Here is a 15,628-nt window from a genome sequence, read left to right on the forward strand (position 1 = left end):
TGGGACAGTTAGCAAATAGCCTGAAATCTGAGAATAGCGTGTCCAAAGGAATTCAGCAAAATCTGACAGCAATGCTAGAAAAAAATGAAGCGTGTTAAAAGGGAGCGGCGTCTGCTTCCAAAGAGGCACAACTAATAAGAAATGTTGTTTGCAATGAACCCCCTGCAAAAAACCTAGCACTTGGTTTCTTATGGATACCAGTAGTAAGAATAAGAGTATATTAATGAATACAATGTAAATGGATGTGGTGAGGTGGGCAAGGTTCTTCGAGTGGATGTGATACCTTTTATTAGACCAACCGAGTATTTGGGAAAACGCTCTTTGCAAGCTTTCGGAAGCAATCACCCTTCTTTAGGTGTGGGCACCATATTGCTTGAGCCACCTGAATCTGTGATGGACTGGACAGAGAACGGGAAAAAAAAAACCGCAAGGAATAAGCCAGCAAAGATCTCCCTTGCATGACCTGACTGGGCCTATGCCATTGTTCCCTATCTGGGATCAATCTGAAACCAACATTTTTCAGAATTTTTTTTGGTAAATCAAAAACAAATCACTGCGGTTGAACGGAGCGCTCTACTTGGCCTCACACAAAGGACTTGTGGTTGGGTATTTTTATTGAAGGCAAAACCAGGAAAGAGAAGAAGGGTGCTGGTCCTTCTTTCTACCCTGAAGACCATTGGTTTGACCATTCGGCTGTCTGTCGTAGTGTCGTGCCAGGCCCAGCACCCCTCACCAAGAAACAAGAACTAAAGCCAAACTCTCACCTGAACACTTCTCTCAAACTCCCCCCGACAGACAGGTGCATGCTTAGGACCCCTAAGCCAGATGTAGGTGCAGGTACAACAGGGCTGCATGGGCAAGGCTTTCTTCTCGTGTCTCAGCAGGGCAATGGTATAGACATGGGTCACCATTGAAATCCCTTCTGTATCTGTTTAAGAGCTGGAATTTGAACCACGGTCCTCTTGGTATTAAAATGGTTGACAATTTGTCAAGGCTGAGCCTGGATCCCAGCTCCTCTGGGTAATGGGCAGGTGCCAGCCCCATCTTCCCTCTCTCTGACCCAATGAAAGGAGAATAAAAAAAGGAGGACAGCTTGAAAAGAAGAGCTAGAGCCCTCCAGCCCACAACAGCCTTCAGGCTGGGGGTGAAGGTGCTCTCCTGGGAAGCAGGATATCTGGCTTTTAATCCCTCTTCTGAACCAGGCAGAGTGGATATGAGTGCAGGTCTAGGACAGGTCCTAACTCCAAAGCTACTGGGAAAGGACAGGGGCATTATTGCTTCCATCCTCTCTTCCTTCTCCTCCCCCCATTTCCATGAACGTAGCCTAATAAATCAAACCTCTGGGAAATGCAGACAGGGAATTTTGACCCTGTTGTTTCTTTTGTACCAGGCTTTTTAAAAATTTTTGCAGCTTATTCTGCCTAATTCTGGGTCCCCTGAAGCTGCATTTTTTGCAAACAAACTCTTCTCCCAGCCCTAAACTCAACAGGCCTCTTCCATCTCTAAGGGCTCTGACTCCACCGTGTGCTCGTGTCGCACTGCTCTGCTCCTTACTGCCGGTTCAGTGTTCAGCGCCCTGCCTACTCACAAGCCTGATGCAAATCGAGTGAGTGAGACAGGGCACAAACACAGTGCTGTGTGCAGACAGACCCTGAGAAGATGGGGGTGCACAGAGCTGTGTCAACCTCTGACTTGCCCGTCTAGCATTCCTGCACCGGGGGACATAGCTAACATCAAAAGGTCTGGATCCCAGTTGCTGCAGCAGCAGCACGCAGGCTGGCAGAGAGCAGGCATGTGCAGTCCTTCTAGCCCCTTGGAGCAACCATGCAGGTGGGAGCCAGGATGTTCATTCACACGAGCCACAGGCCCGCTGGAGCATGACTGCACGACAGCTGGAGGCTGGCAGCTGGCCCTGGGGGCAGCATCTGCTGTGCTGTCTCCAAAGGGGAGGGAGGGTCAATATGGAGCACCTGGAAGTATGGTGCCTGCTGCTGGCTCCCATGTTACCGTAGGGGCCTCTTATCCTCTTGCCTTCAGCCGCTGGGCTCTGGCTGTTCACACTGCCTATTATATTCTGGTTTTTAAATTGATACCATCTCTTTTGACCCAGCCCCTGCTGTTTTAACATAGTGATAAATCCCTCCCAGTGGACAGGAGCACTGCATGTAAAGTCCACTCCAAGTAGATGTTAAGTACCATCAAGCGCTTCCTTTTAGGCTCACTTCAGTTCCCCGAGACCTGGAGATCTCTGACTAAAGAATGCAACCTTTCCAAGCTGGTGGAATTAAACAGCATTTGGCTTAATTAGCGAAACAATTATTCCAGGAAGAAATCAATATGTACAGTAGGGGAGACAGAGCATCGTTCAAAGCTGCGTGTGGGAGATCAGCCTGTTTGCACAGAGCTAGCCAAGCACAGACTGCGGCGCGCCCCGCCGCGACTCACCTGCAAGCCTCACCCATCGCTGCAGCTGGAGCGGAGCGGACTGCTGCTCTTGCACAGCTCAGATCCTGCTGTGGATGAGCAGTGGGGGATCCTCTAGCCCCTCTGCTACATTCGCTCTCTAGCCAGTGTGGGCAGATGCTAATATTTGTTCTGCTCTGGATTGTGGTAGCACTTGGGAACCCCACGCCTGAAGAAATTGCCCAGTGTGACAGGTGCTGTTACAGGCACAGAACAGAAACACAGGCCTGCCCCAAGTTGCTTAGGTTGGGGTTTCATGAACTGGGACCCTGACCACTTTATGAGCATCCATTTCCCCCGTCTGCCCAAGGTCTAAGTGGAGCCTGCTGTCACCGGGTGCAAAAAGCATAGGGCTTTACATTTCCTTTGCAGCCCTGACCTGAAGACAATATCCTAGATTCAAATACCCCTAGCTGTCTCCAAGCTCCTAGGCAGATGTCCTAACCAGTGTTTATTCGGTTGTTATCATGGTGGTGTAGTTGATGGGGTGTGAGAATGGGAGCTTGGAGACCCGGGATCTACTTACACTATTAATGTGTTTTTTGGTCTATGACCAGGCGCTTCCTTGTGCTCTGGTTCCCCTGTCTACAAAGCCATGATAACAATCATTTCTATCACAGAATGCTTGAAGGACGGCGTTACGTTGGAGAAAAGTATTATTATGTATGCTTTTTGAGATGGGGCCATTTAAACTCAAATGTTAGGAGGCCACAGCCATGACGGGAACATCCCAGGGATCACCAAAGCACAAATAAATAATACAGCAGAGCGTGGATACTTCACAGGAGTTGGTTCCCCCCGTTCCCCAGCCCTGCCCTATGAGGATGAGGGTTTGTGGAGTATCTGGGGCTATCCAGGGGTGTGAAGAACTGTTAAAGTGCGGTTTGCTGGGGCTTTAATTTTAAATGGCGTCATGCCTCTGGTCAGCCGCCCAAGACCACAGATGAGCTCCAGCTGAGTAGAAAAGTGCCACCTTTGAAGTGAAAACCACAGCAAACAGCTGAGCAGCTTGTTCTTAATTCAGCAACCTGCTGGGAATGCAGTCTGTTCTGCATCACCCAGATGCAAATGATCCTGGCTCTCCTGTAACGATACAGAGCTCTGATCCTACCAGCCCCAGCACTGGAGGTGTTTGAAATCTAGATCCAAGTTTTGCAGATGAAGTTCATCTCATCTTTTGACTTAATGAAGGCCCAGGGATTTGGCCTGTTTCCCAAGCAGCTTTAGAATAATTTTTTTTTTATCCAGAAGGTTTTTAACTCATTCATTTTATGCATGATTTTACACTGGTTTTTCATTGTTCTGCTAACCAGATATGCTTTTAGCTGTTCCGGGCCAGCATCTGTCCTCAAGCATGTACTTAACTCTTTGTTTCTGAGAGCTGTTTAATGACACTTGCAGCTCTAAGGGCAGAGAAACTGCAAACCTTCCCCTATGTGACAAGTTTTGAATTAGGATCTAAATCCAGAGTATCATCAAGAAAGTAAAGCAAGCTCTTTTGGATTCACGCTTGCTCTTTGAGAGCAGAATCTGGCCTTAATCTTAATTTGCCTTCTTGGAAGCATCTCAGATAGGAAACTTCTAATCATCCTCATTAATTACATGGATACAGCATAGCACCTATGTGCTGTATTTTTGAATTTACCAGAGGATATTGCAGATGTAGCAGAAATTGCAGAAAGTACCATATTCCCCTGTGGTATATTATATGCAGCACTTCCCAGTGGCAGTAAATGTTCTGGCTTAATCAAAAAGATCACATTTCTTCCTATTACTACCTGCCTAGAGAAGCTAGAATAACTTTTAGGCAAGGAATACATTAGTTTAAATCTAAAATTTCAAAACTAAATTACACAAAGACTTGCAGATGTAATTCATCTGTCCCCTATTACTGCCAGTGTCTCTTTTTCTTCCACTAACTTAAATTTGTGTGAGAATTTAAGTGCTCGGGAAACTAACTCTGAGTGTGTGCCGATCCCATGCATACCCTCCCATGTAGCTTCGACAATGCACCTGGCCCTTGCCAGGCTACCATCCCAATCACTGTTTCAGCAGTTCTCTGGAAACCACTTAGGCAAATTATTCCTAGCAAATAATTTATTCAGATGGAGTTGTCCCTTTCCTTCTGCTTGCAAAGTATTCTTGAACAGACATAGACTTTTATGGCTATGTTTGTTATTTGAAGTTGTTCAGCCAACATTTTATGTGAACATATGTCAGTCGACAGGCTCCTCGGGTTCTATTCAACTAAGCATCTCAGGAACTTGCTGTTTGCTATCTGTGGTGCGTAATTAGCCCCGAACCGTGAAACAGGGATAAAATCACCCACCTACATACCTACCTACCTCGCTGAGCTGTTGTGAGATTCATTAATTGATGTTTGCAAAGAGCTCAGAGGCAGTACAGAAGCACAAAATATTATTATTATACCCGATGAAGATTACGGTCTATTCTTACTTGAAGAGAATAAACAATTACATTCAAGTCAATGGAGCGGTACCAATTTATTTCAAGAAACCAGTCATACCCAATTCTCTTTTTTTTTTTAAATATATACTGCCCTGCTGTAAAGCCTAAAGGGCACAGCCTTCGTTGTCCTAAGTGGTTCAGTTCGTTTGTTGTGCAATTACTTGGCTGTGGTATATCGGAGTACTTAAAATCATAGAATTAGAGGGCTGGAATGAAAAATTGCCCGTTCTCAGGAGGGCATCGAGTCCAACCCCCTGCTCAAGGCAGGATTATCCCCAACTAAACCCCCCCAGACAAGCATTTATCTAACTTGCCCTTAAAAAATTTCTAGTGCCAGAGATTCTGTAGTTTCTCTAGGTAATCTGCTCCAGTACTTAATCATCTTTATAGGGAGAAACCTCTTCTTAATATCCAACCTAAATCTCCCCTGTTAACATTTCAGTTCATTACCTTTTGTCCTGTTCCCTATGGACACAGAGAAAGGTTAATTGCCATCTTAAAAACAACCCTTTTTGTATTTGAAGACCTTTACCAAATCCCACCTTGGTCATCTTTTTCTCCAGACTAAATAATCCTAGTTCTCCAATCAATGCCATGGTTTATAGACCTCTAATCATTTTTGTTGCTCTCTGCCTAACTCTTACTAATTAGTTCATGTCTTTCTTAAAGTTCACTGCCTATAAATGGACATAGTAATCCAGGTGCATTTTTACTTTCCTTATAATTATATATTTTTGAACATTTTTTATTCAGACTAAATGATGGTTCCTATGCTTCCCACTACACAACTGTAGTGCTCAGAGTTACAACTAAACAGTCCACATCAACTCTTTTCCTTACTCAAACTGATAACTCTCCTACCCCAAGATATAACATAAGCACTATTTTCCAAAACGCCAGCCAAAACATGTACAAGCAAGTACAATGAAGAGAAAGCACCTGGTACAATATTTGTAACTACTTATGTACAAAACAGTAGTAGCCTCTTGAAAAAGAGTACATCCATGGTATTTGAAACTAGAATAGAAGCCAGAACTGCCTGGGATTATAAACCCATGTGCTGATCCAAAGAAAGGAGGTTATATGTAGCAGAGATGTTCAGTTCAGACATTAAAATTCAGCCAAATTATGTAGGCAAATGCAACATTTTGTCTCAAGTCACATGCAAAACTTCATGTCATGAGAGGACACAGACAGCGCCCGTGATGAGCAGCGCTCAGCTGAAGGAACAGCTACGGCAGACCAGTGCTTGATTCAAGCAGGTTCATACAAGCTGTGCTTTCCAATGGGGATTGTAAAACATTTTTTATAGAACAACTACTATACAAGAAAGATGCACTGTCCTAAAAATAAAGGCAATGTGCTTTTCTTCCAGCCAATAGTATCATTGCATGACCATCTTTCCAAAATAAATCTCAAGACACTTTTATGTTTAATATATTTTTTAGGATCGCTGAATAAAGTACATTTTGCACTGGGATCATTGCTACCAGCTTCCGACTCAACAGTGATACATACCTGTTTGGAGGTAGAGGATTTTTTTCCAGTAACTAGTGCTCAGGCTGAGTTTATCCAGAAACATGGACAACTGATAGTAACTTGGAGCAAGAGATCTGCTTTGATAGCACTGACACCCATTAGACATTTGTCTTAATGCATCACACTGATGCTTTTTCTATTGGCTTGTTACAGCACTAAACGTACTCGGCTTAGGAATATGCTTCACACTAAGACACTAAACTTACCATGAATGCCGTGTGCCCCCAGAGGCTGGCGGGCACGTCAAGCTCCCATAGGTAGCGGCAGTGTGGTCAGCAGTGGGGGTGTGGTGGTAGGTGTGGCACTGTTGGCAGCGGGGGCTGGCAAGCACTGACCAGCAGTTGGTGACCACCCACGGATGCCTCCAGTGGTGCCAGCGGTGAGGGAGGGGGTGGTGAGAGGCGACAATCCACAGTCTCAGTGGCGCCTTTTTGTAGGGGGTGCACTGCCACACTCAGGGGGTGCACGTGCATCCGTATGCACCCCCTACACACCACCAATGAACCTAATGATGGGTGGGCTAGTGGAGCACAAGAGGTCCCAGAATGGAGCTAGCAAGTGCCGCAGACTTCTGTCCCTCATCCTCCCCTCCACACCCTGCACCTTTGCTGCAGTGGATCCATCTCCGGCTCCAGCAGTGAAGACACCTGCTCAATGTGCATGCTGGCAGCAAAAGCAAACCTCCAGCTACTGCAGCGTGTGCCACTGTCACCCAGGGCGCAGTACCAGCTAGCAGGTTGTGCTTATACGATGCAAAAATGTTCTAGCTGATTGAATGAAAGAAGCAGGACATTTCAGGTGCTCTGAAGGACTACCCAGGTACACCAAGGCTTGATATAAAAAGATGTAAATTGAGAAAGCCACGAGAAAGGCCTTTTTACTAGCTACCTACTTTGGAGTGAAAAATCTTGGCTTCGCCAATGAACAAAAAACGAGGGTCTAAGAAAAACTGGTGTTAGTCTCTCAGACTTTTATGAGACGTGCCTAGTTTATATAAAAAATAATGAACAACTAACAGTTTTCAATTACTTTTTAAAGCACCCTTCACTGCAGTTATGTGAATAATTGATTTTTCCGTTCAATGGCTGAACTGAAGAACAGCAAAAAAATTGTTTTGGGTCCAGCAAAACATTTCACATAACCTGATATGAAATGGCACTTTAACCCCTTTTTGATAATACTAATCCTGAGGGGATTTAAATCCACAGGGGAGAGCTAGACTCCAGTCCCGTGATGAGTGTACTCATACAATGGGGGAAAGTCTTGGGATCTATCCCTTCATTCATGCCAACAAAACTGCAGACATCTGCTAGGGATTAGACAGTAGACGTGGTACTTACTGATTGTGGGTTCATTTGTCTGAAAATATTGCCTTATACCTCACCATAGCTCATGGTGATATAACAGCCTTGGTGCAAAAGATGGATACTGTGTTTTCCGTTGTTTTTTTTCCCCTCGCAGATTAAATTTGCACCTAAATCAGCGAGTTGGTGGCATTTTAATTCACTGAACAACCATAACTGAATTCATCAGTTGATTTTACCCACACATTTTTTTTTAAACACTTAACCTTGGCAATGTGATGATGCAGGAGCCCTGACTCCAAAGCCAGTCAAAACAGACTGGGGAACTTTCATCTTTTGCATAAAAATGTTTAGCAATTGCATAAGTGACAAAGAATATCTCACGTACGAAGTAATGAATCCTTGCATTAGCCTCAGCTGTGACACCATGTCTTCATTTTGTAGGCAGCAAAAGCATATAGGTATAGAAATATTGAGTAATGTGCTCAAAGGCCAGGCCTGAGAATCCGGTGCCAGGGTTGGAATTCAATAAAACCTGGTTCCCCGGCTCTTGCTGTGAGCATCAGACCTGTGTTTTGTGTACAGATCCTTGCATAAAAAGAGGCGATCTCCAGCACCATGCCTCCCTCATTTCCCATCCATGATGTTGGTAAGAACCAGAAGATTTTTATAGATTTACAGACCATCATTTGATATACAGGCAAAGGATGCTCTTAGCTCAGTAACAAAGTCAGTCTAGTAGCATAACTAGGGGTGGGTGAGAGGGGCACTCACCCCAGGTGCCAGGTTAGGAGACCCCCTCCTCTGCAGAATCCGTGCCTGGCAGCATTGCTGTAGGATGATAGAAAATGAGGGTTGGAAGGGACCTCAGGAGGTCACATCTAGTCCAATCCCCTGCTCAAAGCAGGACCAGCCCCAACTAGATCATCCCAGCCAAAACTTTGTCTAGCCAGGTCTTGAAACCTGCCAAGGATGGATACTCTACAACTTCTCTGCTCCAGTGATTTACCACCCTCCTAGTGAGAAAATTCTTCCTAAAATCTAACCTACATTTCCTTTACTGCTATTTGAGCCACCTGCTCCCTGTTCTGTCATCTGCCACCACTGAAAACAGTCCAGCTCCATCCTCTTTGGACCCTCCCTTCAGGTAGCTGAAGGCTGCTATTACTGTATTTCCCTGCATATAAGTCAGGTTTTGAAGCCCAATTTTTGGGGCTTAAAAATCCAACTCGACTTATACACGGGGCTGCGTCAAATAAATAAATAAATGAGTTGGGCACATGGTAGGACTCGGCGCTTGGCTGGCGAGGCCCCATCCCCTGCAAACAGTGCTGCCTGAGCCGCACCAGCACCTGGCCCCGTCCCCTGCGAGCAGTGCTGGGCTTGGCGCTCAGCAGTGCTGCTCACAGCAGACAGGGCCAGGCTAAGCCAAGCTGGTCTTCTGCCATACTTGCTAGTCTTCCTGCACATCAGGATGGTTAGTTCCTGCACTCTCAGTAAGACGTCTTTAAAGTACAGCTGGCTCTCCTGGACTCCTCTCCCCTCAGACTGGCTTCCCAGGGGATCTTGCCCATGAGTTCCCTGAGCGAGTTGAAGTCTGCTTTTCTGATGTCCAGGGTCCTTACTCTGCTGCTCTCCATACTTCCTTTCCTCGGGATCCTGAGCTCAATAGTCTCATGGGCACTGCTGCCCAAGTTGCCATTCACTACTACGTTCCCCACCAATTCTTCCCTGTTTGTGAGCAGCAAGTCAAGAAGAGCATGGCCCCTAGTTGGCCGCCCCAGCACCACACCTGGAAGTTGTCCCCAACTCTCCAAAAACTTCCTGGCTTGCCTGCGCACTGTTGTATTGCCCTCCCAGCAGATTTCAGGTTAATTGAATACAACCAGGGCCTGTGATCGGGAAACTTCCACTAGCTGTTTGAAGAAAGCCTCATCCACCACTTCCTCCTGGTCTGGTGGTCTATAGCAGACCCCCACCACAACATCACCCTTATTGCCCTCCCCTCTGACCCTAGCCCAGTGACTCTCAACAGGCCTATCTGCAGCTTCATACGGGAGCTCTGAGCAATCATACGGCTCTTTTACATAAAGTGCAACTCCTCCTCCTCTTCTCCCCTGCCTGGCCTTCCTGAACTGTTTGTCCCCATCCATGCCAGTGCTCCAGTCGTGTGAGCTCCCACCATGTCTCTGTTACTCCGATCACTTCACAGTGCCGTGACAGTGCGAGGACTTCCAGCTCTTCCTGCCTGTTTCCCAGGCTCCGTGCACTCTTGTACAGGCACCTGAGGTAACTAGCTGATTGCCCTGATTTCTCAGGAAATATGAGAGCACCTCCTCTGTTTCCCCCTCCTGCTTGCTCTTCTTCCAGGTCTCCCGCTTCCCCACTTACCTCAGGGCTTTGGTCTCCATTCCCCAGTGAACCTAGTTTAAAGCCCTCCTCACTAGGTGAGCAAGTCTGTCTGCGAAGATGCTCTTCCCTCTCTTCATCATGTAGATCCCGTCTCTTCCCAGCAATCCTTCTTCTTGGAACAACATCACATGGTCGAAGAAGCCAAAGCCCTGCTGGTATCACCATCTGCACAGCCAGGCATCGATCCACAGGATGCACCTGCTCCTGGCTGGGCCCTTTCCCTTGACTGGAATGATCGAAGAAAACATGACCTGAGCCCCAGAGCCCTTTGCCCTTGCACCCAGAGCCCTGTAGTCATTTTTGATCCACTCATGGTCTCCCCTGGCAGTATCATTGGTGCCCTCATGGATGAGCAGCTTGGGGTCAGAGGGCCGGATGAGTCTCAGTAATCCCTCTGTGACATCTTGGATCCCGGCTCTGGGCAAACAGCAGACTTCCCGAGATAACGGGTCAAGTTGGCAGATAGCTCCCTCCATCTTCTCTAGTGCTGCCTCTGGCAGTTGTTCCTCCACTGTCCCGGAGGTCTCCTCCAGCATCAAATCGATGAACTCCTCATGGCAGAGGATGCTTCAGAGCCCCACCACCTCCTCTTGTAGCACTCTTGCTTGTTCCCTACGAGACACCACCAGCAAGCACCACTCACACCGCAGGCACCCCTTGACCTGGCCTTCACTGGAAGAAACCTGCAAGCCGCAGTCCCCACAGCACCAAACCAGGACCTAGGTGGAAGCCCTGATGGTGGGCGGTCCTGCCTGGACAGATACCTCACAGGTGCAAGCAGAGGCAGTGGCAGTGGTTCTGGCATTGCAACACCCTCCAGCCATTTCCCTGGGTCTCTTAACCTGCCTTCTCTCTCTTACTGCCCTTCTTCCAAGCAAACTGACTTGTGAACTGCCTGCAAACTGCTTATCTTGCCTGCAGCCCCTGTTCACTGGCCCCTTGGTTACCGGCTCCCTGGTCAGCCAGGGAGTCTCCTTTTATACCCTGCTGGGCCTGAGCTGGCTCTCCCCCCTTGTTAGGGCTTCTGGGAGGCCCAGGCAGCAATCAGCCGTGCTGGGACTCTGAAACAGTTCTCGGCTGCTGCTGCTTCAAGAGCGACAGAGCCGGGGCTGGCAGGGCATGGGGATTTTTCTAGCAGAGCACCTCTGTCTACAGCTGGCAATGACGGCAGAGGGGTTGGAGGGAGGTTCAGAAGTTCTTGGCACTGGATCCAGATTCAATCAATGGGAGTTTTCCTTTGCACAGCAGCAGTGGGTCTGAAGCGGAGTGCTCTTGGAAACCCCTCACTACTCCAGTCATTGTTCTTTAAATGTAGCGTCTTGCTTGAAGCATCTGTCTCCAAGTCACTAAGTTTAGAGACTCAGCACAAAACCTGCCCTGAGTGAGAAGGCTCAAAAGTGGGCTTAAGCCATCTCTGTATCCTCTTCATTCTGTGTTGCTCGTGCAGCTCTAGGAAAAACTTCAGCAGAGCAAACTGCAGCTACCTAGAGTGACTGCGCTGCCAGCACACACATTAGTCCCACACTCTGCCAGAGCCGGGCCCCACTATCTGCAATGAGGCTTTGCAGGCGCTGCCTTGTGCAGAACGTGTTTCAGGAGGGGTCTTCCCTGCGTGGGGCTCTGACAGCTCTTTCACACTGCCCACAGAAGCAGAGAAAGGGCTATAGACAAAAGAGGCTCTCTCCCTGTATTGCCACAACTGGCTCCCTCCTCGAAACCACTAGTAGACCTTCAACACATCATCCACATCCATAGCTCCTTGCAGAAAATGTTGTCATTGATTTTATTTTAAAGTACACATTGGGGGCGTCTTTCCTGCAATAGTGAATACTGCAAAACATGTGCGCTCTGTCTATCCGTTGTGGTAGGACTGTGAATTGACGTACAGTTAGTCCTCCGACTTATGACACAATTGGTTCCTGAAAACCACGTCTTAAGTCGAAACATTGTAACTCAGAACCAAATTTCTTATAAGGAACAATGTTATAAATGAGGGCTTGATTCTTGAACCAAGGTCTGATACCCTATTTTCACCAAAAATACCCCAGAATTTTGTACTCAATCAATTATAGATGAGTAATATAGCTACATTAATATATTTATATTGTAAATAGCAATCACATTGATTTGGAAGGACTTCTTTGAGGTGACATTGCTGGACTTTTCAAAGGGCTCTTGGTTGGACTTTTTGAAGGGCTCTTGGCTGGAGTCTTCTCAGGAGTCTTGGCTGCAGGTTTTTCTGGAGTCTCGTCTGCTTTCTTAAAGAAAGTGTCCAAGGAAGTTTGGACGGATGTTCTCCAGGGAGATGGGCGACACAGCAAACTTGTTCGCCGGCGTGGCATCGCATCGGATCAAGTGTTGTAAGTCAAAACTGGCATTGTAAAGTTGAAACAGGGTGTCAATTTATAAATGTTGTAAGTGTGAAACGTTGTAACTTGAAACATTGTAAGTCAAGGACTGCCTGTACTACCGTTTTGAACTGGGGTGTCTTTCCTACCATTCCCCTTGGAGTGTAAATGTTCCTGTGGCTCCTTGATTAACACTGACTTCTCGTGTAGCTTATGACCCCCTCATGACTGAGCGCTACTGCCTTTCACTTCTCTCCTCCAAGTTCTTCACACTGATGACAGCCGAGAACATGCGTCTGTCCAACCACACATCTGGCATTTCTCTGTGCTTCCTTCCTGCCTCTTGCATAGCCCTTCTAGGTTTTAGCTTCTTTTTTTGCGAGTGAGGGAGTTGAAACCTGTTCTGGAGGTAAAGTCTTAAAGATTCTATGGGTGCATTTACACGTGAAATTAGTGCAACACAATTAGTGCGTTTACACATGCCCAGGACTGCAGCATGTTGAGCCAGGGAGGTGCAGCACCAGCTGACAGAGAGCCCAGGGCGGGGGTCACCCTACCAGTCTGGGGCTGCTTTGACCCAGCTCAACATGCTTCAGAGGGGCTGAGGCACAAGGGTGCTACAGTGTGACACTAGCTGGCAGGCAGCCTCGTGCCATAGCACCCTAGTGCCCCTGCCAGCCTCACTCACCGTCTACATGTACATTGCAGCGGAGTAAAAAACTCCACCGTTGGCAATGCATAGGGGGTGCACGTGGGCGCGAGCCCCTTGTTCTGCACCATCAAAGGGTGGGGCAAGGGGCACCATGTTTCATCCAGGGAAGCAGATCAGCTCTGCCATCATGTCTATTTGTAGCCTTAGAGCTCACTTCTCTGTGCAGTGCAGGCACAATACGGAGGAGGGATTTGGAGGTCCATGGAAGTTCTCGTTGCACAAGCTGGGGTCGTTCTGTGTGTGCAGGATGACTTGGATGAAGGAAGCGAGACGAGGAGAGGAGAACACAGCAGATGGGCTGAGAGGAAGGAAACTGGAGCTCAACATAAGGAGAAAGGTGGGAGGAGGAAACAGAGATGGGAGATCAGAGCTGTAAGGAGAGAAAGATATGAGCAGGGCTCTGAAGGCTTGTAGCTCTGGACCCAGTGAAAACATTCAGGGTAGCCAGTAAAGAGACAGTCAGAGCGGTACCAGATGAGGATTTGTTGCTGCAGTACTTGGAACGGCCTAGTGAAGAGCAAAGTACTTGGCACAGGGCTTGCACCGACCATGGGAACAATGAGTCCTGTTACCAAGGGACTCACGGATGCCTTGCCAAGGCCACACAAAATCTGCACACAAGCACCTTCCAAACTTGGCAGTCTGCCCCCTGGTATGAAGACTGGCTGCTGCCATGGTGTAGACAAGACCCAGAGGCCAGAGAAAGGGGGAAAGTAATAATCCAATCCTCAGGTGAGAAGTGTGAACCCTTATTTCAACCATTCAGATGTCTTGAGCCCACTGGAATGTGTGGGAAGTTTCATGAGAACAAGTTTTCTTGGGAAGTTTTTTCTTGGGAAATTTACTTCTTGGGAAATTTTCCTTCCACTCCTGCCTGGAAATAGCACAAAGATGGCTTCTCTCACTGTGTTTTGGCATTGCTGGTTCCAGTCCCAGCCAGCAACTGGAGGCAAGACAACAACTATGTGGACATCATGTCTTCTAAGCGATTGTCAACAGCAGGAAAGTTAGGCTGGAGTTCAGTCCAAGAGCTGGTCACAACTCCAGTGACCTGGGGTTTATCTACAGGGTTTTATCCACCCGTCTACCTCCCATATAGACAAATCAAACTCCATGTGTAGCAAGAAGAAACAGAGCCTGACTCTTAGCACTAGTAACCACACCAATCTCAGGGCTTTGATCTCCTATGAATCTTCTGAAAGCCTAACATTAGAAAGCTACACACTATCCAGATGTGGTGCAATATGACAGCATTTTATACTGTGCTGCTTAAAGTTAAGCATCTGAATTCAAAGTAAAACCTGAAACAGTGACTTGAGGCTTCTGGTGCTCAACATATCTGAAAATCAAGTACTACTTAGGTGCCTACAAGTGCCTCTTCTTCTGGCACCAACGTCTTATTCTGACTTTATTTGTTAAGAGATGGCAGGTGACCAGGCCCCATGGGTTGACTTTCCAGTGAAGGAGAAAGACTGGATATATTCTAAGTGGAACATCAGTCCTGGAACAGATGTGGTCAGATAGGACGCAGGGCCAGCTTTCCTTCCAAGAACCTTAGCCCTAACACCAACTTTGTGTTCCCAAGCATTGACTGTCTCAAAGATTAACTCCAGAGGCCAAGGTAGTGAGTAAATTTTTCATTTTTCTCCCTTTAGATAGGCATTGCAGCTATGGAAATCCTGTATTGTTAAAGCTCATAACAATACAGGATGTCTCACCCAACCTGAACATTTACTTGCACAATAAGAAAAATAACTGTGAAGACTAGGTATGACAGCACCACCTGGGGATTCCTGCCATAGCAAAACCACATTTGGTGTCTGGCTCTGGGGACCCAATTTTGAGTAACTCAGCTTATATTACCTATGTTGATTAGCTCCATGCTGGCTGGAAGGAGCAGACGCACGGGGAGAGAAAGACAGAGAAATGCTACACACTAACACGATAACCTCATATGTACGGCGTGGTAATGATAAATATGTTCTACATCTGCAGCTTCTATCTGAAGCATGGCTTGATCAAAGGGCCATCTTACAATGTGATGATCTGCTATATTGTCCAGCCAGCTGGAGTTGCATTAAATTGAATTTATGACATTTTTATGATTGTGAAATTGCCTAGTCCATTATTTTTAAGTAGAGTCCTGAAAGGACAGAGGGAACCTTGGAGAGTGAGGATGAACTGAAAACAAATTGTAAGTATGACATTATGCCCTCTTGTCTCTCCTCACCATTTGGGCAATTTGGAAATGATTTCCTCTCTCCTGTCAGGGAGCACTTATCATTTTGCAAAAGGCCTTTTACCTTTGCTCTGACTTGCAGGAGTGGAAGACAAGAGATGGATAAACCTCCATGCCTGCACTGCTGACTCCATGCTCACTC

Source organism: Alligator sinensis, unplaced genomic scaffold (assembly GCF_000455745.1).
Source record: "Alligator sinensis unplaced genomic scaffold, ASM45574v1 scaffold651_1, whole genome shotgun sequence".
Lineage (NCBI taxonomy): Eukaryota > Metazoa > Chordata > Crocodylia > Alligatoridae > Alligator > Alligator sinensis.